This window comes from Sinohyriopsis cumingii, chromosome 4 (assembly GCF_028554795.1).
Source record: "Sinohyriopsis cumingii isolate HCF-2022 chromosome 4, ASM2855479v2, whole genome shotgun sequence".
Taxonomy (NCBI): domain Eukaryota; kingdom Metazoa; phylum Mollusca; class Bivalvia; order Unionida; family Unionidae; genus Sinohyriopsis; species Sinohyriopsis cumingii.
In genome coordinates, this window is record NC_142964.1 from 145,534,908 (window position 1) to 145,549,718 (window position 14,811).

A 14,811-nucleotide genomic window follows, 5' to 3' on the forward strand; every position below is an offset into this window, starting at 1 on the left:
CTCCATATGCCACTATCATCTGCAAATTGTGACAAGTTTATTTTTGCGGAGGCTGCACTGAGGTCAAGATCGTTTACCATTAGGTTAAATAGTAAGGTACTTATTACACTGCCTTGTGGTGTTCCATTTTCAAGTGAAAATTCTTCCGAATGGGTGTTGCCTATTCTTGTGGTAAGTTTCCGGCCTGTGAGGAAATCGCCAATCCAGTTGAACAAGCGTCCAGTTATTCCAAATTGGTTTAATTTGGCCATTAGTCCATTGGTCCATACTAGGTCGAACGCTTTTTCTAGGTCTAAAAAGCACGCTATGAGGTTGCGATCGGTTTTCCTATGTGCGTTAAAAGCGAGTTTGATGTCTGTTTCCAATCTTAGAAGTTGGTCAGTGGTGGACATTTTGTTCTGAGAGCCACATTGATTTATGGAGAGTAGGTTATTGGTTTATAGATGGTGTTTTAACCTATTTGCGATTATTGTCTCCATTATTTTGCAGATATTGTTTGTAAGGGAGATGGGTCGGTAGGAATTTATGTTGTTGGGATCTTTACCTAGCTTGGGGATTGGTATCACTATGGCCTGTTTCCATTTGGTGGGTAGTTGGCCTTTATCCCATATCCTATTAAAGAGTTTGATTATGGCTATTGTGATATTGATAGGTAGTTTTTTTGTAGATAATGTAACCTAACTGATCCTTACCAGGGGATGTTTCGTTTTGGATCGTAGGGCTACCTTCCATTCATGTACTGTGATGTCGCTATGTAGGTGAGATTCTTTTGTTCCTTGGTCTTGAAAGATTTGAGGTTGGGTTCCCTCCATTAGGTTTTTGTGTTCTTGAAAGTTTCTGGTGTGATTATTGTTGATACTCATGTTCGAAAAATGCTTCGCTAGGAGGTCTGCCTTATCATTATTTGGTATGGCATTTTTAATTTTTGGGGCTGAGGTAGTTGCTTTCCCTTTTATGGCTTTTATCTTGTCCCATATTTGTTTTGAGTTTGATTTTAGCCTCAGTTTAGAGCAAAAGGTTTGCCATAGATTAATTTTAGCAGTTTTTATAGTTTGTTTTAGTGCTTTTTCTTTGTCTTTATATTGCTGGAAGTAAATAGAATTTTTGGTGCATTTATATTTATTAAAGACCCTTTTTTGTCTTTATGTGCTGTAGTGCACTGTTTAGTCCACCATGGTACAGGGTTTTTATTTTGGATATTAGTTGTCTTTGGTATGCATCGGTTAGCTGCTTCTATAATTGTGTCTGTTATGTTTTCATAATACATGTCAATACTTGGGCTTTCTAAGTTATCTGGATTTACTCTAGCTAGTAATAATTGGAATTGGTCCCAGTCTGCCTGTTGGTACCTCCATTTAGGTGGGGTTTCGTTTGGAATGTGTTGAATTTTTGTTTGAATATTGATTGTGATGGGAAAATGGTAACTTTCTAACGTATCTTCCTGATCCACCCACCAATTTGTGATTTGAGCCAATTTTGGGGTAGTGATGGTTAGGTCTATGGCTGACAGAGTGCCATCCTCAGGGTGTAATCTAGTGTTCGACCCGTCATTTAAGATGACCAGATTGTTCTCCGTTATCCATTTTTCAACCATTTTCCCTCTTTGATCTTTCTTTTACCTCCCCATAATTCACTGTGTGCGTTGAAGTCGCCACAGATCATTAGATTGTTGTTGTTGTTATTAGTGATTGTGTTTAATGAGATTAGGTTGGTAGGGCAGAAGGTACCCCCCTGGGTCGTATGCATTTATTATTTGAATGTTTGTGGTTCTTATATTTATCATTACTGACATTATTTCGATGCTATTATCGATGTTTAGGTTAGGGGGTACTTCTATTACTTCATAGCAGATTAGTGTATCTATTAAAAAATTTGCTAGTCCACCCCCTTTCTGCCCCCATGGGTCTATTTTTAAAGATTCCATGGGTATAGCCTTGTAGTTTGCTCAGGCGTTTGTGTTCTAGTATCATGAGGGTTTCCTGTAGGCAGATTACGTCTGGTTTTACGGCCGTATTATTCAGTTTGTTGTGCAGTTCTGATAGGTTTTTAAAGAATCCTCTGCAGTTCCATTGCCAGATGGTGATTCTATTATTTTTTGTACTATTCATTTTTGACGTTGTCTTTATCTGTTAGTCTTGTGGTCCAATCAGCTAGTATGGTGAAAATGGTTTTGAGGGTTCTCATTATGCTACTGAGAACTTGCATTAGGGTTCCTGTTGTTAGGTTCATTACTTCCTGTATTAATTCTGTGTTGGGGTATGTGTTAGGTTTGGGGATGTTTGGGGTGACAGTTTTGTTTGTATCTGGAGTGTTATCAGGGTGGTCATGGTTTGTTACAATGTGGGTTGTAATTTTTGGTTCTTTTGTTTCCTGATTCGAGGGTATGTTTTGTGGTGCAATGTTTTCCCTTCTGATTCTGTGTGAAGAGTTTTAGTGCTCATTGATTGTTTCAGAGGTAGATTTTGGTGTGTTGGGGTTGTTTTTACAAATAATGTTTTTGACAGAATGGTAGGTGAGGTGTTTTTCGTTCATTAAGTCCACTATTTGTTTCTTTTTCTGCATTCTGCCAATCTAGGATAATGGTTTTCTTTACAGTTAGCACATTTTTGTTTAGTTGTGTGGGATTCTCCTTTGTGTTGACCTCCGCAGTACTTACATCTTGGTTTGAATCTACATCTGAGGGCATAGTGCCCCCAGTGCAGGTATTTAGTTAAACATCTTGGCCTATTTATGTAATTTTCCAGCTTATGGCACACTCCTGACTGTCCTAGTTTTAGTATTGAGGGTATTGGCTCGGTAGCCTCTATAACTGCTTTGTTTGTTCCTTGTCCCTTGTGATTTTTAAGACGATATACTTTGGTGGTCTGTGTTCCATTTGCTGTGAGTTTATGAAGCAGGAGTACATTGCTTATGTCCTTGTAGTATCCGTTTAGTGCTATTACTTTTTAAAAGATAGTGGTTTTAGTGGGTTCAGCCAGATTGGTTGTGGTTTCACTGTGTTTGGAGTTCGAAGTGACTCGTGTTTTCCTCTGAGTGCTATGGTGTCTCTCTACTTTGATCTTTATTGGGCCTATAGTTTCAATTTGGATGAATTTTTCCACCTGTTGAATTGTGCTGCATTGGACAATCAGGTAGTTTTGTCTTGGTCTTTTCAGTTTGAATTGTCCAGTGTGAATTTTGGCCAGTGCTGTCATAATAATATTGGTACTTAGACTAGTAATTCTATTGCACCTGCTGCTTATGTATATGGTGTGTTCGATGGAATGATAATTGTAAATTTTGTTTTGGAGGTTATGTTGTTGCTTTATTTCCTGTTTTGAGTTAACCTTACTTGTGGATTTTTTTGGTTGTTTTGGGGTTTTAGCGGGCCTTTGCCATTACCTAGGTATGTGTTTTGGGTTGTTTTGGGTCTTTGGGTTGCCATATTAGTCTTGCTGCTGGGTAGTTTTGTAGTGTCTAATTAATTGGATTTGTTCCCATACGTTGGTGGTTCCCTTGCTGTTATCATCCCAGATGGTCCAGGAGTTTGGCTTAAGTATATAGTTTCTTTCCTAATGTTTTGATTTATTGTTGTTGGTTTGTTTGCATGTTTCTAGAATTGGTTATTTCATTTTTGGTGAATTTTGGGGTGCTGGTTATGGTTATGTGGTCTATTTGTCGGTAGTTTAAGGTATGTAGGTTACTGTCAAATTCATTTGTTAGGTTTGGAATAGTGGTATCTATGTCTTCATTTGTGTTGTATTTCTAGTAGTTTCTGTTGGTGGGGTGGGGTGGGGGTGTCAGTTATATCTGCTGGTTTGTGGTTTGTTTGGTCTATGTTTGTGACCAGAATTTGGGGTCCAAGTGTGATGTTGGTTGAATTCGAATTTGCTGTAGTTGGCACGTCTTGCGTTAATCCTGCTTGTTTTACATGCTTTATTGGTGCTGTTTGGAGTTGTGATACATCCAATATCTTTACTCATTTATTGATAGGGTTGTTTGGTGGTTTGTGTGTTTTCGTGTTTGGATTGAATAGAACCATTGGTTTGGACCTAGTCTGCATTCTTCTACTTAAACTGCGTATAGCACTGAATGATGACTTATCTTTTGTTTTTGTCCTAACCCAGTCTGCTCGTCTGCTAAAGGTCTCTCCTTTGTTCCTTTGTTTTCTGTTACGTGTTCCTATCGTTCCTTTGTTTGAGAGTTCCTTTGTTCTGTGCAATTCCTTTGTTCACGGCTTGGCAGTTTTGCTAATCGTTTCCTCTTCTTGTTATTATTTCTTTGCTCTTCTTTTCCTGTTCCTTTATTCTATTTTAATTGATGATGGTGGTGGCCGCACTCAGTAGAACTTTTAAAATTATACCTATTTTGCACCTTGTTCATCAAAATTCCAATGAGTTGCAGAAATATTGCTTCTGAATATATATATATATATATATATATATATATATATATATATATATATATATATATATATATATATATATATATATATATATATATATATATATATATATATATATATAATCCAATAAAAAAAATTGTTTCTGAAGTTGTAAAATTGAAATTGGTTTTAGTATTCTTGATTTTTAATAAAATATAGCCATTCAGGTCTGAAGTCCGATCCAGTTCAACATCTTAAGAGCAGGCCTTTCCATGTGTAACTGAACAACTTCCTGAAGAATTTACTCCGAATCAGCAGAGTAACTTACACGCCCTATCAGAAGGGAGCATATCCATTTGAAATTATCTGTCATATATGAATTTGACTTCTTATGTTATTTAAGGACACTTTAGGTTTTGTGCATAAATGTGAAGATAAGACAAGAACTGCATGTAATTTGGAAATGATGATAAATTTATTGCAAATATTGTAGGGTTTACAAAAACTTATTTCACACCTTGAAAACAAATCTATGTGCATTTTCTTCCTATTAAAAGCACCAGAATTCAACAACGCTTAATGTCCAGCATGTGTTAATTATCGATTACTTATGCCTATTAAACTTTTTTGTTCTTTACTGTAAAATGTCCCTGTGGAAGATGCCTTCATTTTCTTTTTTACACAAGTACCAAATGCAAATTTGATACTAAAATGGGTAAAAAGCATGAAAATATTTGGAAGTTTCACACAAATTTCATGATGGTATTCTCTATTAATTGACACTTTTCAGTAATCTAAGGAAGATTTTAATCTGTTGAATTTTGTTTCAAAACACTGAACACATCTTCGCAGGATAGACCTGTAAGAAGTTATGAGCCATAGAATGTCAAAAGTATGTGATTTTTGTTAATGCTCAGGCTGTGTTAAACTTGTCCCAAGTCATCGGCATTTTCAAGACTAATCTTATTGATACATTGTCAAGTCAAATATTTCTTACTTCCATTTTCACAACAAATCTGTTGCTATCAGAAACAAGTATTTTCAATATCTCTTCTGATTTACATTAGCTTTCACACCACTACAGTGGCCTAAGTGGTTAGAGTTTCCATCTCGAATATGAGTGGTCATGGGTTCAAATCCTGGTCAAGTCATATCAAAGACTTAAAAAAATGGTACTTGCAGCTGCCTCACTTGGCACTCAGCATTAAAAGTTAGTGTTAGTACTGGTCGGGCTAAGTAACTGGGTGGGACATGATGCCCCAGTGCTAAACATCACTATAAACTGCCACACTGCAGACACTATAGTGATATGACTGAAATTTTTCAAAAAGCTGCGCTAAAATTCCAAGTCTCACACGCACAGAGCTTTCAGATAAATGTGTGCCATAGTAATATATTTAAAAAAGACAATGACAAGACAGCTGCTGATTGGTCGAAATTTCTTTGGGGGGGGGGGGCATGACAGAAATGTTCATTCCTTTTGATTAATCATCTATCTTCCCTTTTGAGTAGCACTCTCTCTAAATGACCATTTTATTCAAATGGAGGTTTGGTGGAAACTGCAAAGTGGTTGGTATTTATTTTTCAAATGCAAGTTACCAACTTTTTTCTCATGAAAACTAATTATACATACCTATGGAAAGATATTTTTTTTTATTTTGCTTTATGCCTTGAAAATACTGGTGACTCAGGCAAGTATAACATACTGACCAGATGAAATATCATATATTTGACATTCTCTCTCTTTTAAGGCCCGTGGAACACACGACACTCGACAACCTAAATTACAAAACTGATGGGGGCCCCGAGTGGCCGAGTGGTCTAAAGCGCTCACCGTTCCGGATCACTGCCATCTCACCTCTGTCTGCGTGGGTTCGAGTCCAAGGCTCGGCTAGCGTGGGCATGTGGGAAAGCCTACCAGTAGCTTCTCGTGGGTCGGTGGTTCTTCCCTGGGTTTTCCAGGGTTCTTCCTCCACCAGTTATACTGGCCGCCATGTATAGCCTATATTGTGCTGAAAAATGGCGTTAAACCCTAGAACAACAACAACAACAAAACTAATGTACAAAATTAGTCTCATTCTGCTCAACTCAATAAAAATCTGTTGTTATTACGAGAGAGAGAGAGAGAGAGAGAGAGAGAAATAAGGAAATAATCTTTATTGTTCAGTTACCTGTCAGTTGTGTTATTCTTTATGTAAACACTACAAGGGCACTATTATATTCCACTGGCAATTAAAACCTGAAAAATAAATCGTTTTGGTTGTAATTATGAGATCCATTATCACTGTGCCACATGGCTATGCAGAGGTAATATATATGCTAATTAAATACACTTGACCTTTAGCTTGGTCTTTTCCAGTAAATACTGGATTGAAGACCAGATTCACATCTACAGATCAAATTAAGGAGGCTCTACATAGGGAAATGAGGCTACCCATGGGGTATTGAAAATGTGTACGACAAGTCTATTAGCTCAAGAAATATATTAATTTACTGAAAATTGTTCGGAAGCCAGTTGAAAAAAGGGCAAATGATTTTAAGAGAGAGAGAGAGAGAGAGAGAGAGAGAGAGAGAGAGAGAGAACAACAAAGCAACGTGTATATAAAAATATTTTTGTATTATAAACATATCATGTTATTTGAAGAAACTTAATAATGAAGACATGCCCAAGCATGAACAGACCAAGATCTTTGAAGATATTAACTACCGGTATACATAACTCGAACTCACGGAGTCAATGACTTTTGCATTTATGATTAAAAGTATCTGGGTTTTTATAGTTTTTTTCACTGCATTACTATATCGAGCCAATAATATTATTTGCCAAATGGTCTGTGGTCTTCGTGTCTTCCTGTGTTGAGATATTATTTTTTTAACTGGATAAATAAACTCAAATAGCTTCTGAACTCGTTTTCAAATGCGCCCTTTATTTTGTTACACCGACTGACGTAATCAAGAGCGCTCATTAACGACGCTGTCCAGCTGTTGATGACTAGCAGTATATATTGTAATGACAACAACAGATACAAAAGACGAAGAAGGTCAATAAAATGAATGTGAATAGATTCTCAGTTAACAAAACAGTTGCTCTTTCTGAGTAAGCTGAGCAACGGGCTTTCTACACACGTATAATTGGTGGATTCTTTGGAAATCTTTCTATACATTTGAAACTTCAACACATAAGGGGCATTTTTCGGATTTCTTGGAATTATTGGAATTGAAAGGACTTTTAGGAAACAAGAATTCGTTCACCATGCTGTAAGTTAATTTAATTCTTTGACTTCTGTATTTTGAGAAATAAAGTATTTTCAATTATGCAAAACTTGTTTGTTTTGCTATTTCTTGTTGCGTAGATTAAGACACTGGAGTCGTAACATGGTTTTGATGGCAAAAGTAAAAGATCAATGAACAAAATTAACATACATGTATTACTTACCCCGCCTGGATTCATGTTAGGTGACACACTCCTTCAAAATATCTCAACCAGTTGAAAATGAATTGACGACTTGTGCCTCAGTTAAGAACATGCCCAATGTTAGTCATTACTCATAACTTGTTTAGCAAAACAATACCCTGGTCATTTGGTGTACCTAAATCGAACTTTGGTATATTTTTGAATCCGTTTGAAATGGGAACCCTACTTTAGTTTTAACAAAATGAAATAAAAATAATTGATAAATAAAAAATAAAAATGCAACTAAAACAATGATATTATCTCTTATTCCAGGCTGTAAAATTTAATGGACCGTACTTTTTTTTTATCACATTGGCAAAAGTAAATCTTCACATAAGATCGTTTTTTGTGCGAAAAATAATAGGATGACCGATAAAATATTAAATTTTGTGTACAAAAAATATGATAGAATTAATTATTATCTTTATGGCTTGATGGTGTACAAAAAATTAAAGGGTACGAAAAATAACATGAAATATGGTAACATGAATTTATATTCTTTGGTTTGCCTGGATTATGTTTTTATTTTAGAGTAAATAAATTCCAGGTGAAATCTAATGTATACTCAATGTCGATTCACCATCAAATTATCCTAGAGAAGAAAGACTTGGGGATATATATGTTTTTACTGTCTTTTTAATTTACTTGAAGAAATGTAGATATACCACAACATTTATTTAGTTTCAGGTACTATAAAACGTGCTTACACTTTAGACATGTTTGCAGATTCCCTTTTGAAGAGAAAACTGATGATCTACAAATTCAAGAAATTTTGACTTCATGTTAACTTTAGGTTTTCATTTTTAATCAGCACTTGGCATACTGTCTTAGGATTTATAAGTGAAAAAATACCCAATACCCAATAAATATGTAATACTGAGACTCCAATAAATCCAAAACAGTTAATAGTTCTCCTTAATACCTTGAGCGTAGATAAATATAAGGGTTCAGATAAATTAAATAAATAAGAATCTAAAACATGCTTATATTTCCTAACCCCTTGATGATTTGTCTTCATACTTGGGTGAATCATTATGAACTTAACACCGTTTTGAGATATGGACTATCACTTCTTTGATATTTGGGTTACAGTTGTATAGAAAATTTGTGTTAAATGTTTTAAGTTGGATGAATCATTATTAACTGAAGACAATTCTGCATCATGCTACCGCAACATTTTGACCTTCAGGTCAAGGTCATATTTTGGACCAATTGTTGTGTGATCAAATCTTTTCATGTTTAGTTCAGTTTGTCAACGATTATTTATCATATGCATCCTACATGGTGTTTAGATGGATGTTGTTGAGTGTAACATATTTAACAAATCCAGCAAGATTTATGCTGCACTGACTTTATTTTCATTTTGCATTTATGTTAGACTTAAGTCATTTTTCATTTCAGAGTGGTGCATCGAGTTGGTAGCTGGGTATGTTGTGTTCAGTGAACATGTCTGAAGTTTGGCTCACTACAAAACTTTATTAATGCATCCATGAAAATGGCACAATGACATGCAAGCTACTTTATTTACATGCATCACAGCCCACTTCAACTCTTGAAAATTATACTGCTAAAAACTAACAATAAACATAACATAAATAAAGAATATTTCTCTTATGATAATCCAAGAGGTGAGTCATTTTCATCAAATGTTTGTGAGAGCTTATCAACAAACAAGACATCAGTGTTGAAAAACTTTACAAATTTTCAATCCTTGTGTAAGGGCTCATCATGCTTATCAGCAAACATGGATTTATCTTCAGAAAAATGGGATACCTTGGTCTTCCACCAGTTATTTTAGTGAATTGGCAGTATCACTGTGGTAGTGTATGGTTCTGAACAAGACACAAAGAGTTTCCAAGACTTGCTGGATACTCACAAACACAGCCATGAAATCGTCTTGTAAGTAAGGCACCAACTTTAAAGCAAAATAACTATATTAATTAGTCATAAGGATTAACCTAACACATAATTCTATGTAAGCACAGACAAAGGTCATCCTATGTCGTAGTAAGTTAAGGGCTGTGCACACTGCATATATTTGCAGTAATGTTCTTCATCTTCACTCTAACTCAAGCACTGTTTACCCCCAGCATTTTGCACTGAGCTTAGAACAGGTACAAGTTAAAGATCCAGTAATCAATGATATACAGAATAAAGTAAGCAAATCTCTCTTTCCCCATCCCCCAAAGAAAATATAGAAAACTTTAGCGAATTGAACTTGTTTAAGGTAACAGCATATAGGTTTCTTTACAGACCAATCATTTGACAGCAATTTACTTCAGGAAGTGAGACCCTTGCATTCTTCTTTCTAAAGAAATGTCAAGACATCAAATAGTTTTTACAAAAAGTTTCTCTGCTTGGTTGAGAGAAAAAAATTATATACATATATATTCCTGGTTCATAAAAACTCCCAAATCTCCCGCCCCCCCCAAAAAAAAAATTTTTTTTTTGTCTTGGTCCCTTATATCCCTCTTAAATCTAGCAATTATGTGAAGCATGCATACTATCCATTGCTTTTTGAGCTGAAGATCTAACAATGTTATAGATGTTCATGGATTAAAATAGCATATACCACCCCTCCCCTACTCTTGATTTCACTATCTAACTGGAAAATGAAAGATTCCATTCTCCATGAAATAACAAAAGACTTAAGCAAATGTAACTTGTATCATGAAAGCAGTTCACAATAAAAGGAAAATTAGTATTACTGATAGCGAGTAAATGTTGTGATTCCCCACTAGTTGGTATTCACACAATGTAAGATGTGGAATCAGATATTCATGATGGAGATATTCTCTCTCAACAAAGTATCTGGCTCCATGATTTTTTTACTGTATGATTACATTCTCTACCTTGTAACATGAACTGGTGTGTGAATATATATATATATATATATATATATATATATATATATATATATATATATATATATATATATATATATATATATATATATATATATATATAATTGCAAACATATATAAAACAGAACAGAAAGCAATATCCCTGGATTCTACAAGAGAATGCTTGATAATAATGAGAATTATTATAAATACACATAAATAGTATTTTCACATAGGTTGGTGCTACAGGGGCTTGTATTGTTGCTTACAATTGACCTGTCATACATGTAGTACTATATAATAATTATACAGTATATGTATGACAGGTCAATTGTAAGCAATGATACAAGCCCCTCTGGTTGGTGCTTACAGGTAAGGCAATGTGTGCCGCTTTTCTGTGGACCTGGGTTTGAATCTAAGTTGAGTATGAATTATAAATTTAATATATCTTGAAAACTGTTTCTTAACCAAAAACTATTTTCTGGCCGGTCGATCACTGATGACCCTAACACTTTTTTCCCCCAGGATTTGTGCATCTTGTTTAGCCCAGTGTTTTCCAGTGCTGTATTATTGTGGGCTCTATATTATTGTGGCAAATGGGAATTTCTGATTAATTTTGGACACCTGCCATCGAATGATTGTTTACAAGTGTAAATCTGTAGCCAATAAGGATCAAAATATAATATAGCATTATTCCCTCTAAAACGTCAACATTTTTTATAAGTTTACATTGAAAAACTATCAACATCACTTCTTTTTCTTAAGTGCATGCACTTCCATTGATCATTATATAGAAAACTCGGACTAGTGGAGAACTCGCCCCATGAAGAACTCATCCCAGGTGGCAGGAGAAGTCGCCCAATGGTGGTTGGAGAAGTTGCCCCATTGTGTCGGAAGAAGTCGCCCCAGAAATCATAGATACAATTATGGGGGCATACATACATACATACATACATACATACATACATCATACATACATACATACATACATACATGCATACAAACAATCTACGTACTCTCGAACAATAACGACAATCTTTGGATGACAGAATAGCACATGTGTAAAGCCTGTTTTCAGGTATTATAGGTATAAAAACGAAATTAATAAATATTAACAAAATATAATAGCCTTCAAAGCTATGTAATACCGTTATTTCATATATAATCACATTTGAAATAATATATAGATAACAATCGACTTTATTAAATGTTATGATTTTAGCTATATTTCATTGTTTTCCAGCCAAATAAGCTGTTAATTGTATCCATGTTGTCTCGCCCTCTTCGTCTAACAGAGCCCAGGCATTAAGAGATTCTCATTTGGATATTCAATTTGTGCTTTCTTATAGGTTGGATAATACAACACTTATGACTACGTATAATTATCAAATTCTCTGACATTTATTTATTTTCAGTTTGTTTACATGACAAATGGTATTATGTTCTAGCAAGTACATTTATAATTATAAAACAGAAGAAAACGAAAATACACTCCTAACAAAATATTGTAATGTTTTAGCGCGCAATTTTACGTTCATCATGTCTCAAACTGTTAAACACAACACATGTCTTTGTGCTTTTTTAAGAATGTTATAGACATGGAAGGTTTCTTCTGTCTCCATGATTAGATACATGGTCTTATGCTAGCGGAAATGGAGTGCGGATTTTGTTTTTGGTTTTTGATTTCTTTTTCCTGAAGCGTCTCACCCCCATCGGCAAATATCGATCCTGGAAAGAAAACAAACCAGTTATGATCCTGTTATAGGGAGATATGGTTCAAGGGGATTCTGCGATGTTCTGCAGCATGTAAGTGAAAGATTTAATCTCAAGCTCGGCAAGTGTATATGCGTGGTAAAGCTAAAAATAGTTTCCCTTGTATAGATGGTTCTTACTGTGTTTCTGCCGGATTCTTCCTCCGCCAGGTTAATTTGGCTCAATGTATCACCTATCTTGCTCAGAGAAATAGCATAAAACCAAAAGCAATAACAGCAACAACAACGTCGCAATAGATGCCATTTTTATATTTGACTTATATGTATAGATCCAATGTAGGTAATGCGTTCCAGATCGATCCGCTTTATTATACAAAATAACGTTTTCCATAGGACTTGGTTAAAATAGTGAGAACAGCGAAACTAATTGTATCTGAAGAGGAGCACAAGTATGTATAAGGGGTGTACACGTGTTTGTGGTCAGATGTGCATTTTGAACTGGTGATAGTCGAATAAAAGTGAAAGAGGTAGCATATTTTGCGTTGATGATGCCAAGAATGGTGAGCCAGTGATCTGAGCAACTGTGCATTAATGCTTGTTTTGTTTGTTGCATTCTTTAAAGTTTAAGTACTAATAGAGAATTACAACATTTAAGTTTAAAATGTATTAAGGAAAACACAAAATATGACATTGAAGTTTTGAGAAAGAGACAGTCTTACGTCGCCGGCGGTATAGTAATGTATACTCCGTTACCTGTACATATTTTTCTTCGCCCATTATGATAAGATTTAGTGAGAATAAATAAACTCGTGCATATTTCGTACATGTCGACATTTTTTGCACTTGGCCCATGGCAAGATTATGCAGCAACCAGACATAAAGTCGGATATGTATTATCATTGTTTAAAATATATATTTTTTTGCTTTATCCACTAGATATATACAGAACATTAACACAGGTACTATAATGCCCTTGTAACTTCTTATGTTTTAGTACAAGACATAAGTACATATAAGGCAATAGAAACAAATGCCAATATTTATGCTACCTGAGACCAGTTCAGACATTTGATATTGAAGTTATTGCTAGCTACTAGGCCTAATATTATGCTGATAGATTCTCGTTCACGACATTAACTCAAAAGAGTGAAAATAAGAATGAAAAATAAAGCTCCAGGTAGATGGATGGAGGGTTTCGATAATGAATAACAAATGAGATTTAAAGTCTGGCGGAGCTGTATCCTCACATACAATTTATATTGTACTGAAAATTATTTTAATTGTGCTCATATGTGAATGTTTGTTTTATGTTTCACAAACATTTATCGTTCAGGTTCTAAGAGTTTTTCTCCCTACTGAATAATAATATCTTCGTGGTACTTATGATTCCCTTAATATTATTTAGCAGGATTACATGTTAACCTTTGCACACACTTGTCATTTTGAGCACGCGGATGATGAATTCATTTTTTCACAAAAGTAGATTTTATTTGTGCAGCTTATTCATTTAAAAAATATCAAGTAGAAGCAGAAGATGATTAATGCAAATTGTAGTTGTCTGTACTGAACTTTCGGTAGACCCGTGCACAAGGATAATCATAAGTTTTATTTGCAATTTTTAAATGCATCCATTTTTGCATCTAAAACACCAAAAAATACAAAATCGAATCTAACATTTATTAAATAAGATCATAATTCCTGAAAATCTGACACTTCAAATTAAGTAACAGTACATGTAAATGTTGAATTTTGTAAATTATGTAGAGCATCAACTAACTTACATGGTGAAACTAAAAAATCAGACAAATAGTTTTTGTCATTTTCTTTACCTTCTTTCATTACAACGTTTAGATTATTGTATAACCGAAAATGATGTTGGAAAGAGGTTAATTTTAAATCAACTTTAATATATATAGTTACTCAAACTTATTGCTCTTCATTATTATCATTCTAAAACTTCAACTTTTTATTACCTAGAATACCGTGCACGCAATAATCAATTCAGAATATAAAATAAATTTATTATTATTATTATTATTATTAAAATTTTGAATTTAAGCCTCGCTTTCTTGCATACATTATTCGTTATATAGAAAGTAAAGTTCTACAAAGAAAAATATGTAAGACCTCTCTTGGCAATAAGAAGGAATAGTCAGTAATTTCATTCCTTGACGGATTAGATCTGACCGACTTGTACTTTAAAATTGCATATTATTTTTGGTGGCTGGGTTTTAGAAATTGGTTTCTTAAAACACGAGGATCAGAATTAGTTTGCGATTACACAGGACATATCAGTATAGACAGAAACATAACGACGTCGAAAGCATTCTGTTAGAGGCAGACTGCTGAAAGAGAACTCGGAGTACAACAACACAGCTGGTGACTTGCTTTTTGTGTGCCTTTTGTTTATGTCACATTTTGCAAATTCAGTCCAATATT